Source organism: Phascolarctos cinereus, unplaced genomic scaffold (assembly GCF_003287225.1).
Source record: "Phascolarctos cinereus isolate Bilbo 61053 unplaced genomic scaffold, phaCin_HiC Scaffold_5;HRSCAF=322, whole genome shotgun sequence".
NCBI lineage: Eukaryota > Metazoa > Chordata > Mammalia > Diprotodontia > Phascolarctidae > Phascolarctos > Phascolarctos cinereus.
In genome coordinates this window covers 36,430,142-36,442,935 of record NW_027555958.1, presented here as the reverse complement: position 1 = coordinate 36,442,935, position 12,794 = coordinate 36,430,142, and the positions used below count along the sequence as shown (strand labels likewise).

Here is a 12,794-nt window from a genome sequence, read left to right as displayed (position 1 = left end):
CAATGGGGTTAGATTGATATCTCTAGGGCGCTCTACATATCTCTGAAGATATAGCAAAATCTTGGACAGATAATTTATGTATCTATATAAATATATAGATCTCTATTAGATCATCTGTGTGTATACATACAAATATAGATATTTGTATATATGTATACATACAATCTATTTACATCTATAGATATATCTTAGACATAATCTACACATCTATATATACACAAATATATCTCAGACAATCTACCTTCAAAGACACATCTTGCACAATTTATGCGTTGATAGATAGATCTTGTATAGACAGCACAAGTGGACAGATTGGTCTCTAGATTAAACAGGAAGAGGGTCATAAACAGACTTGCCTTTGGGAAATGACAAAACTCTCAAATCACAAAGATTCTGGACTTCTCCCAGAAGCAATGGCCCACACCAATATTCTAGCCTTCTATGGATGTTATATAACTGTGAGTCATAGAAAACTGGTGTATGAAGCAGTAACAATGAGTATCACTCAGAGCAGGATGAGAAGGCCTATGGGGGAGATGGAAATGTGAGCTAGCTTTAACATATAATAAATGAGGAAATTCAAGAAAGAACCAGAATCAAGGGCAACATGGGGAAAATGTATAATCAAAAAAGGAAAGAGGCTGGTCACATTGCAGGGAATCAATTGATGAGTAAGCATTTATTAAGGGCTTACTGTGTGCCAGGCATTGGGCTAAATCCTGGGGATACAATGCAAAAACAAAAACAGTCCTTACCCTCAAAGGGCTTCCATTCTAATGGAAGAGACAACATACATAAATCAGAAAAAATAATAACACGAGATAAATACAGGTCACTTTAAAGGGGTTGGCACTAGTAGCCAAGAATGGGCACAGGTGGGGGCCTCTTTAGAAGCTGTACTAGAGGTGAGTTTTAAAGTCAGATAAATCCTCAGCCTCAGACACTTGACATTTACTAGCTGTGTGACCCTGGGCAAGTCACTTAACCCTGATTGCTTTACCAAAAAAAAAAAAAAGCAACACCCGAAAAGTCAGAGATTCCAAGCATTCAAAGGTTGGGAAGGACAGCATTCCAGACATGGGAGACACAAAGACATGGGAGATGATGTATTTGTTGTATGAGAGGAACAGCGAGTGGTCCAGTATAGTTGGGTCATGGAATGTATGGAGGGGAAGAGAATATAAGAAGATGGGGAAGATGGGAAGAGGCCAGGTTGGAAAGAGGAATTAATATTTGATACTCAAGGCAATAAATGAATTTGCTGAGCACAGGAGTGACGTGGTCAGACCTATATGTTAGAGACAATCACTTTGTAAGCTGAGTGAAGGTTGGCTTGGAGTGGGGAGAGACTCAGGCAGGTGCCATGCACCGCTGGCATCTTTGTGACATCTGGGGAAATTGAGAGCAGCCTCCAGGACTTTGAGGGGGCCACCTCTGGTGAACTGATGAGAACGTATGGCCCAGAGTCGTTGAGAAGAGCTGGGCATGAACAGAACAATCTCCGCGCTGGGAGGGAACGTCCCCAGTGCTGAGGTCGTAGATCCATTGGAGGATTTGAGTAGGTGCGGTCATGGTAGCTAAAACAAAATGGGGTCCCTACCCTCAAGGCCCTTACATTCTACTGGGGAGGTACTTGATGCAAACACCCAAGTGCATCCAAGACAGTTTGAGGAGAGAGAGGAAGGGAGCAGGGGGATGAGGCAAAGCTTTGTGTTAGGCATGGAATCACCAACATTGATACATCGCTTTACTGTCTGCAAAGCAATGTGCCTATGTTCTCTCATTTGGTTCCCGCCACCCTAGGAGGTAGGCAATAGGATTAGCCCCATTTTACAGTTGAAGAAACTGAGGCTGAGAAAAGCTGTGATTTTTCCAAGGTCACCCAGATAGTGAGTGGCTGAGGTGGGATTTGAGCTCAGGTCTTCTGGGCTCTTACTCACTGTGCCCCATGAAGACCATCTATGCAGAGGTGCAGGAGATGCAGTGCTGAATTCAAGCCAAAGTAAGTAGTCCAGACTGGCAAGGGATAGAAGTAAAGTCAGCCTGGGATGGTCAGCCAGAGTCCAATTCTAAAGGTCATTGCACATGAATATCCCCATTTTACAGATGAGAATGTCGTTGTAGAATTGTTTCAGTCGTGTCTGACTCTACATGACCCCATTTGCAGTTTTCTTGGGGCAAGGATGCTAGAGTGGTTTGTCGTTGCCTTCTCTAGCTTATTTGACAAATGAGGAAACTGAGGCAAACAGGGTGAAGTGGCTTGCCCAGGGTCACACAGCTGGTAAGTGTCTGAGGCCAGATTTGAACACAGGAAGATGAGTCGTCTTCCAACTCCAGGCAGAGTGCTCTACCCACTGCACCACTCGGCCACCCAGATGAGGACAGTGAGGTCCAAAGAGGGGAGATGACAAGGCCACGGATCCCATGGCTGGTAAATGAGGGGGTTGGCCATTGATTCCCTGGCTATCTGACTCAAAAACCAGCCTTCTTTTCTCTGCACCAAATGTTTTTAAACGTTAAATATTCTACTGAACAGGATGAAATGTGGACCTCTTTCTGGCCAGGGAGAAGAGGGCCAGTCAGTTTGGAAAGGAACAGAGAGTTCCAGGACAATCTCTCTTCAAACTGTTACAAAAACTTTGCTGCTTTTAATAAGCAGCGGGCCCAAGTTGCTTGGGTCTAGGTTATTGTGCTATGAATCTTGAGAATTTACAAGCATAATATCTCCTTAATGCCTGGCTCATGTCGAGGAGGGAAAGGGAAGGACGGCAGAAAAGCTTAATGCGGTCAGAAGAGTAGAATGAAAATTATTCTTCTATTTTAGACACCTAATTTTCCCTGATGTCCTCTTGTTCGGATATCATTCTGATGTCTGAAATACCTTTTTAAGGTGGGAGAGGATGGGGGAAATTCATGCAATATAGATCTGGAGCTGGAAAAGACCTTAGAGGCCATCTAGAACTTGTTTTTACAGGTGAGGAAACTGAGGCACAGGGTGGTTGTGACTTGTCCAACATCACCTGTAATAGAGTGAGTAGTCAAACTGAGTCAAACTTGTGACCCCAAATCCAGTACTCTTTCCCCTGTCCTGTGGGAGGGAAGTACAGGCAGTGTTAGAATTAGAATAATTGTCCCCCTTCTAGCCCTCCAGGTTCATAATCTTGTCCTCATCCTCTATCCCTCACTGTCCCTCACTTCAAACCCCATTATTCTGCAATTTCTAAATCTTGCCATTTCTCTGCTTATAGCATCTCTTAGATCTATCCCCTTCTCTCCACATACACACAACCTCCACCCTGCAGCAGGCCCCCATCATCTCTTGCCTGGGTTATGACAGCAGCCTCCTCATCAGCCTCCTTACCTCCATTTCCTTTCCTCTCCAGATCATCTTCTGTAGAGCAGGCAAACTGACTTTTCTAAAGCCTGGGCCTGACTGAGTCATTCCCCTGCTTGCTAAATTCCAGCATTTTCCCATCACTGCTGGGATCAAATTCAGACTTCATTGTTTGGCATTTAAAGCCTTTTACACCCTGGCTCCGACTTTCTATGTTATTTACATTATTCCTTGACACACATGATATAGTTCTGGCAAGCTAATCTCATGTACAATATTCCACCTTCCATCTGGCCTTTTGCACAGGCCGTCTCCTTTGCCCAGAATGCACCCCACCTTCCTCTGTCTTAGAACCCCTAGATTCTCACAAGAAAGGTGGCTCAAGTGCCATCTTGTACATGGCCTTTGCTGCTAATATTCCCTTTCCCTCCAAATGCCCTGTATTGATTTTGGATCTGTGTGCACGTGTTGTTTTTCACCATAGACTGTAAGCTTCTTCAGGCAAGGACTAGTTCATTTTTGCTCTTGTATCCCCAGCACCTAATACGGTGCCTACTACATAGGTGTTGTTTGTCCATCATTCTCGAAAAGGACTATGAATGAATGAATGAAAAAAATATTTATTAACTATGATCTAGGCACTGTGATAAGTGCTGAGGATATAAATTTAGAAAGATAAGGAAGGAAGGAAGGGAGGAAGGAAGGAAGGAAAGAAGGAAGGAAGGAAGGAAGGAAGGAAGGAAGGAAGGAAGGAAGGAAGGAAGGAAGGAAGGAAGGAAGGAAGGAAGGAAGGAAGGAAGGAAGGAAGAAAAGAAGGGAATGAAGAGGGGAGGGAGGGAAGGAGGAAGAAAAGAAGGAGAGAAGGAAGGAGGAAAGGAAGGGGAAATGAAGGAAGGAAGGAAAGAAGGAGGGAAAGAAGAAAGAAGGGAGTGATGAAAAGAAGGAAGAAAGGGAAGGAAGGAAGGAAGAAAACTCATCCTTTGATCCACTGGATTGGCTCCTTGCATGACTCATTTTTTTAGCAGCTAAGTCAATCTACTGCTGGACTGGGTGAAGTAGATAGCTCTTCAGGGAAGACTCTTTATTAGACTCAGCTACTACTGGCTCCAGTGATCTCTGCTACTGAGTCTGGCGGCTGAGAGGACCCCTGATAGTTCTCATGACCTTTTGAAGCTTCTACGGTTGTAACCTGGTCAACTCCATCTCCAGATACTCATTCACCTACATTTGGGAAAGAACAAACACACACAAAAAAAATAAACAAATGAACCACAGAACCATGTGTTCACAGACACATGGAAGCCAGGTGGGAGGTATGGGGCCTCCTGCTCGTCTCCGACCTGGTCACTCACAGCAATACATCTCACTAAGAAGCTGCCAGGGAAGAGATCTGAAACTCTGGTAGACACACTTAGTCCTAACTCAGCAGTAAATTCAAAGCTTTTTTTTTTTAATCACCATGCAGAAACACCAACAGAAAATAATCAGAGCATAGTTGTGCATACTCTGAGGCTGGGGGGCAGGCAGGGGAGACTTCTCCATTTAAGTATGCCCAGAAGCAGTCTCATCAAGATTCCATGTGTTGGGTTGGCAGTTCAAAGAATATTGGGTGTGCTCTGAACAGCTCACCAGGAAGGGTGAGTGCTCTAAGGAGGGGACCTCGTCCGCTATAGAACCTTGAAATGTCGAACTAGAAAGGACCTTTAAGGTCATTAGTGCCAACTCATTCATTCTGCAAAGGAAGAAATTGAGACCCAATCATTTAGTCCACGCATTGCCAGAGTGGGAGCTGGAGCTCAGGCAGGTCAAATGACTAACCCACAGTGTCAAAGCAAGTTAGTGGTGGAGTTGTAACTATCGGAGACCACCCATTTAGAGCTGGAAGAGATCTCAGAGAACATCTAGCCTAACGGCCTCATTTTACAGATGAGGAAACTGAGGCCCACAGAGGTTAAGTGACTGGCCCAAAGTTGCACAGATAGCAAGTCATTCAATAAATAAATTTTTATTAAGCACCTACTATGTGCCAGGCACTGTGCTAAGGCTCTGAGGATATAAAGTCAAAATGAAACAGTCTTTGCCCTCATGGAGCTTACATTCTATAAGCTGTAATTCTTCCCTTCTTGTTGTTTGGTCGTGTAGGACTCTTTGTGATCCCATTTTGGGGTTTTCTTGGCAGAGGTAATGGAGTGATTTGCCACTTCTTTCTCCAGCTCATTTGACAGATGAGGAAACTGAAGCAAACAGGGTTAAGTGACTTGCCCAGGGTCACACAGCCAGGAAGTATCTGTGGCCAGATTTTAACTCAGGAAGATGAATCTTCCCTAACTCCTCTTCATTCCAGTGCTTTTCCTTTTTAAATTATTTCCCCTTTATCCAGTATATATCTTGCTTTGTGCATATTTGTTTGCAGCTTGTCTCCCCAATTAGACTGTGAGCTCCTTGAGGGCAGGGACTGTCTTTCACCTCTTTCTGTATCCCTAGCACTTCCCATAGTGCCTGGCACATAGTAGGTGCTTAATAAATGTGTGTTAATTGATTGCCTCTCCCTCACAGAAGCGTAACTGGAAGGCACCTAGTTGGAAGTAATTCGGTCCAGACCTCAGCCCCATGATAATATCCCTGACTGATGGTCATCCATCTTCTTCTCGAAGATCTCCAGAGAAGGGGAACCTTCTACCTCCCAAAGCAGCCCCTTTCACTTTGGGAACAGCTCTGGTTGTTAGGGAATTGTTCTTGACGTTAAGTCTGAATCTGCCTCTTTACATCTTCTACCCATTCCACCTCTTCTTGGGAGATGGGACTACATTCGGCTTTTACTTTTCTATACTCAATCCTGGGGACCCCATGCTTCAGCAGACAGCCCCACTTTGAACTAGTTTTCTAATGCAGCTACTAAACCTTAGGGCAGCTAGGTGACATGGTGGATAGAGTATTGGACTTATGCCTTAGATACTTTAATAGTGTGACCCAGAGCAGGTCAACTAACCTCTCTCAGGCTCAGTTTCCTCATCTGGAAAATAGGGATAACTTCACTTAATCCCAATTGCCTAAAAAGCAACAACATCAAATATTTAAGGCAAAAAACAAACAAACAAAACTTAAGGGCAGCTAGGTGGCGCAGTGAATGGAGCTCCAGCCTTGGAGTCAGGAGGACCTGAGTTCAAATGTGGCCTCAGACACATGACACTTACCAGCTGTGTGACCCCGGGCAACTCACTTAACCCCAATTGCCTCACCAAAAAGGCAAAAAACAAACAAACAAACAAATGAAAATGGGTATAACAATAACACCACTTGTCTTACAGGGTGGCTGTGAGAATTAAATGAGAAAACACATAAAAAGTGCTTTGCATACCTTAAAGTGCTATATAAATACCAACCCCAATAATAATAATAACAATAATAACGATGGTGATAGTGATGGTGAGGATGATGATGGTGGTGATGATAAACCATACCAACCCGGCAGATGACCTTGTTTTCTCTTAGTGAACCGCGGTGAGGAAGGGGAGTTTTCTAAAACGATGTTTAAGAGAAGCAGGTTGAAAGTTCACATTGGGGTTTGTTCAGCCATTGCTGTTTGCTCTTCACCCTACTACTGACTTGTTGCCCCACTGGCTTTCCCGGTACAACCTTTTTTCTCCATTCTGGGAAGATGAAAGGCTCTGTTATTCTCCTTTCATCCTTTTGTTTTATCTGAACCCCTAGCCTGTGATAGGCTTTTGGCAAAACACTTGAGCGTTAGATCTCCCTTTTCTCTTGAAATGTTCCCCTTTCAGTTGCCTCCTCCCAACCGTATTCCCAGTAGGTACACGTTGACTACAAAGGCTCATGGTTAACACAGTTTATAAAGACAAAGTAAGCATTTAAAACAAAGATAGGTTAACCCATTTTGCCATGCCCATAAGAAAAGGCTTCAGACTCCCTTAAGGAACTCAAGGGATAAAAGAAGATGTAAGATTATCACCTTGGAGTCTGGAGTCTAGGATACTTGCAGCAATACAGCTTCTGTTTGGGCATACCTGGTGCGTGATTGGCCCAAGCAGCCTCACTCCCAGAACCTTGACCCCTTCCTTTACAGCAATTGCCTCTGCATACCATGTCTAGAAGGTGGTCCTTGTCTATTCTGGGGTTTGCGTTTCCTCACTGATGTGGTCTACACTGCCATGATGAACTACATGGAAGAGGGGTGTCCTCACAATCAATCCCCTTTCTGGACAGTAAGGAATAATAGATTGTAATCTGAGTACTCACCTGGGTTCTCTAAAGTCTTCAGCAAAAAATCAAGGAATGGCGGTGCTCAGGCTGAAAGTTGAGCAAAAACTTTTGTTTTCAGGAGGCACAGTCCTGATTTGAAGACCCTTCCCAAACTAGCTTGCGGCTCTGGGACCACACAGGTTACCTGTCAAGCCCATACCCTTTCCCCTATTCACTTCTTTTCCAGCTAGGAAATAACAGCTTATCATTGGATAGGAAGCAGGACAAGGGGAGAGAATGATGAACTTGGAGCCAGGAGGCCTGAATTCAAATTCTGGTGCCTACACTTACTACCTCTGTATCTGTAGGCAAGTCATGTGATCTCTCTGGAAAAGATTTTCCCATCAATGAAATGGAGATAATAATTCCCCTCTTACTACTTGCCTCAAGTGATGGATGTGAGGAAGTACTCAGAAAACCTTGACATTCTGTGAGAAAAGTGAGTTAACTATTGCTAATATTTCTCAGAAGGAATAAATAAATTGGTAGGGGAAGAAGTATATATGATGGGTCATTTTTAACCTGCAGGTTGATGCTAAAGGGCATTTGGCATGAAGCTCTTCCGATATTTTTTGATTTTAGTAGAATGTAAACTGAGACACTAGGTGGCGCCAGAGTGCACAGAGGCAGCTGGCATCAGGAAGACTCATCTTCGTGAGTTCAAATCTGGCCTCAGACACTTATTAGATGTATGACCCTGGCCAAGTCACTTTACCTTGTTTGCCTCAGTTTCCCCATTTGTAAAATGAGCTGGAGAAGGAAATGGCAAACCGCTTCAGTATCTCTGCCAAGAAAACCCCCAAACGGAGATGCAAAGAGTCAGACATGACTGAAAAATGACTGAAAAAGATTGTAAGCTCCTAGAAGGTAGAGGCTGTTCCAGTTTTGTCCTTGATTCCCAGCACCTGGCACATAGAAAGCATTTAATAAATGCTTATTGCATGCATGCATGAATGAGTAAATTAATTCTAACCTCCGCTCAGATTATGGGAACCGCCATTTTGATAATCTATGGAGCCATTAGAAGAGTGTAACTTCAGCAGGGAGGGCATTCTTCTCAGAGGCACGGGCAGATTACTGACTCCACACCCACCAAAGAAGAAAGAGGGGTTTTTCCCCCCTCCTTCCTACTTCTGATTTTTCTTTTCTTTCCAACACTGTCCACTGGCTTTCCTTGGAGTCTGCGCTGGTGTTGAAAGCCAAACCCTCAGCTCCCAAATAGCTCCTTTCTTATCCTTCTCAGAGTGTTCCATGCCAAAGTCAGCCAGAATCGAAGAGAATCTGATGAGCCATTAGAGACATTGGGCAGATGACTGAGCTGCAGCATGGACTCAGGGGAAGAGTTCTCTCCAAAGAAGCCAGGATCCAAGTGGTGCCCTCCATATACGTAAGGCATAGAAGGGCTCAGACCTTCCCAAAAGGTCTACACATCAGTTCCTGCTGTGACCACCCCTACCCACACTCATGTGCACGCACTCGAGCGCGCGCGCACACACACACACACACACACACACACACACAACATGGCAATTTGAGCTTTAAAGTTTGATAATTTACTTTGGCTCTGGATGAGATTCCTGGATACCTTTCCTCACCTCAATACAGGAAGGCACAACAGACTGAAAACCTAACTTGAGAGACATCTGATAGAGAGGCCATTTGGCTCCTAATAAATATTTATTAAAAGCCTACCATGTGCCAGGCACTGGGCTGGTGCTGGGAATACAAAGACAAAATTAAAATAGTCCCTGTCCTCAAGGAGTTTATATTACATTACAAGTAACACATTTACAAACATTTATTAAGTGCTTACTGTATGCATGCTGAGGAGAACCTTTTTTTACCAGAATCTATGATTTTTTTCAATGTAGAGAACTCCATGCTTTGGAAACTCAATCCATTAATACAGATCAACAACTTGTCTGTAACTTATAACCTCAAAAAGTTACCCGGGGCACCAAGAGGGCAGAGGATCAGAGATTTAGAGCTCACAGTCCATCTAGTCCAAACCTTCATTTTGCAATGAGGAGCCTGAGGCTCAGATAAGTGATTTGCCCATGGTCACACAACTAGTTAAATGTCAGAGGCAGGATTTGAACCCAGGTCTTTCTGACTCCAAGTCTGACCTCTGTACCTACTACACTGTTGTGCCTCTGAGGAGATCTAAATTAAATAAGACAAAGTTCCTACCTCTGTGGAGCTCACCATCCACTCAGTGGGTTGAACCTTATGGAAATAACCTGCAGGCTTTCTTAAAAATGGCTAAACTTCCCGGATGCAAAAGGTATAGTGGTGATGACTGGCATTTATACATTGCTTCATAGCGTGCAACATGTTTCAAGGACATTATTCCATTTGATTCTCACAAAAGTCTTGTTCTATCCACTTTGCTGATGGAGAAATTGAGGCTCATTCATTTGACAAATACTGGCTGTATTATTTACTTTGTGGGAAGTAGTGTCCAAAGTCATAGTAGTAGCAGTACTAGTAGTAGTGGTGGTAGTAGTACTAGTAGTAGCTGTAGTAATGGTAGTAGTGGTGGTGGTGGTAGTAGTGGTAGTAGTAGTGGTGGTGGTAGTAGTAGTAGCAGTAGTAGTGGTAGTAGTGTGGTGGTGGTGGTGGTAGTAGTAGCAGTAGTAATAGTAGTAGCGGTAGTAGTCGAAGGTCACAGGCCTAGTAAGTGGCAGAGCAAACTTCAACCAAAGACCTACTGATACCTAGCCCCACTATGTCATGCTGCCCCAGTGGTTGTTTTTTCCTGCCAATCCCTCCACTATCAAGTTTATCTCATTATGCCATGGCGATGCCCCTGATTTCTTGAAGGCTGTGCCGATGGCCAACATTACCAAGATGGAGAGGCTATGAGCATGGGTTGAGAGATGGCTCAGATGTCCAGCTGGCCTCCTTGCTGCTCCCTGTATGTGACGTTCTGTTTCCCATATCCATCCTCTGCACAGGCTGTGTCCTGTGGCAGAATGTTCTTCCTCACAACTTCTGCTTCTTGGAATCTCCAGCTTCATTCATGATGTCATGGTTCCAATGATTTACTTTGCGCAGAAAAGCCTCCAGCTCACAAAGCACCTAGGAACAGGGAGCACCCTTCACCCTGGTTCCTTTTCCCTAATGCTGCAGGAGCTGGAGGTGGGCATCTTTCCATTCTGCCTCCCACATAAGGCCTTTTCTGATTTCCCCTAACTGCTGCTGCTCTCCTTCTATGAAATTACGTTGCATTAACTTTGTATATGCTGGAGGCTCCAAAATTATAAGGTTTCCAGCTGCCCTAAACCTTCTGGGGTCCCCTATACTTTCTAGTCACTTGTCTCTGGACATGTTGATTCTCTCAAGTAGAATGGAAGCTCTTTGAAGGAAGAGAGTATTTTCATTGTTTTGTCTATGAATTCCCAGAACCTAGTACAGTGCCTGGCACAAAAAACAAAGCTTGTTTAACTGAATGGTCAGAGGACCAGTCTAAGTTGACCGCAGGGGATGAATCGATGGACAATTACGGCTCTCCAAATCCAGATAGCAGTGTGACATAGAGGAAGGAGAGGCAACTAGGTGGTGCAATGGATAGAATGCTGGCCCTAGAATTAGGAGGACCTGAGTACAAATCTGGCCTCAGACACTTACTAGCTGTGTGACCCTGGGCAAGTCACTTAACTCTGTTTGCCTCAGTTTCCTCATCTGTAAAATGAGCTGGAGAAGGAAATGGCAAACCACTCCAGTGTCTTTGCCAAGAAAACCCCCAATGGGGTCACAAAGAGTCAGACACAACTAATTGACCAAAAAAATAGAGGAAGGAACATTGGATCTGGAGTCAGAGGACCAAGGTCAGAACCCTTGCTTCTATTTACATTAATAATAATAATAATAATAACTAAGCATATATATTTATAGCACTTTGAGGTATGCAAAGCTCTTTACATATGTTATCTCACAGCTCTGTTGTTGATAACAAAATAAGCGCTATTACTATCCCTGTTTTATAGATGAGGAAACAGAGGCAGACACCAGTTAAGTGACTTGTCCAAGGCCACATAGCTAGTAAGTGTCTGAGGGAGGATTCAGACTCAGGTCTTCTTGGCTCTAAGCCACTGCTATCTCTACTGTACCACCTAGATCCCTCCCTTTGTGACCGCAGGCAAGTCCCCTAAGCTCCCTGCACGTTAGTTTTCTTCTCTGGAAAGTGAAGGGGTTGGGCCAGCTGACCAATTGGGTCCCTTCTATCTCTAAAAACAGGATCTAAGGCCACTTATTAGATTTTACACGGGCTGCAATCTGTGTTGGGGAAGGAAACATCCACACCAAGAGCACAGTTGCTTAAAGTATTAAAGCAAGTTGTCATTTCCAAGATGTGATGGTTCCAATGATTTACTTTGCACAGAAAAGCCTCCAGCTCACAAAGCACCTAGGAACAGGGAGCACCCTTCACCCTGGTTCCTTTCCCCTCATGCTGTAGGGGCTGGAGGTGGGCATCTTTCCATTCTGCCTTCAGATACCCGAGGCCTAGTCCTGACTCTGCTGTCAACTTGCTATATGACATTGGGCGAGATGCTCCCCAACTCTGAACCTCAGTTTTTCCTTCTGCAGAATTCAAAAAACATTGGAGCTGTTCCAAGTGGAATGGGCTGTTCAGAGAGGTGATAGCTTCCCTTTCCTTAGGGGTCCTCAAGCTCAGGCTGGCTGACCACTTGTCAGGTGTGTCATAGGATTCCTTCATGGGTATGGGTTGGGATATATGATGACCCTTCCAATTCTTGATTCTGTGGTTCTGTGATTTATTAAGCATCTGTCAGGTATAAGGCAACCTGGCCTAGCGTAGGGGTGTCAAATATGCAAGCCACAGGGGCCAGGCCATGTGCAGCTAGCAGCATGACTGAGTACAGTGGACAAGATTAAAATGTAATTGGGAAAAAATTAATAAAATAAGTAAACATACGATGAAATATGGATTAGAAAGGAAGAAAAGGAGAAAGGGAGAAAGGAAGAGAGAGAAAGGGAAAGAAAGAAAGAAAGAAAGAAGAAAGAAGAAAGAAAGAAAGAAAGAAAGAAAGAAAGAAAGAAAGAAAGAAAGAAAGAAAGAAAGAAAGGCAAAGGTAGGAAAAAGGAAGAAGGGAAGGAAGGAGGGAAGAAAGAAAGAAGGAAAGGAGAAAGGGAGAAAGGAAGAGAGAGAAAGAAAGCAAAAGAAAGAGAAGGGAAA

At 44.0% G+C, this 12,794-nt stretch overlaps 1 long non-coding RNA gene across 1 annotated transcript; it reads right to left on the bottom strand.

Annotated features, from left to right (window-relative positions):
- Positions 1–2,743: 2,743 nt before the first annotated feature.
- On the bottom strand, positions 2,744–10,603 carry LOC110192258 (uncharacterized). Its single transcript, XR_002320118.2, has 3 exons — positions 9,785–10,603; positions 7,592–7,642; positions 2,744–4,555 (listed from the first exon to the last, which is right to left on the bottom strand). It is a non-coding gene; the product is annotated as an uncharacterized LOC110192258 (long non-coding RNA).
- Positions 10,604–12,794: the final 2,191 nt, after the last annotated feature.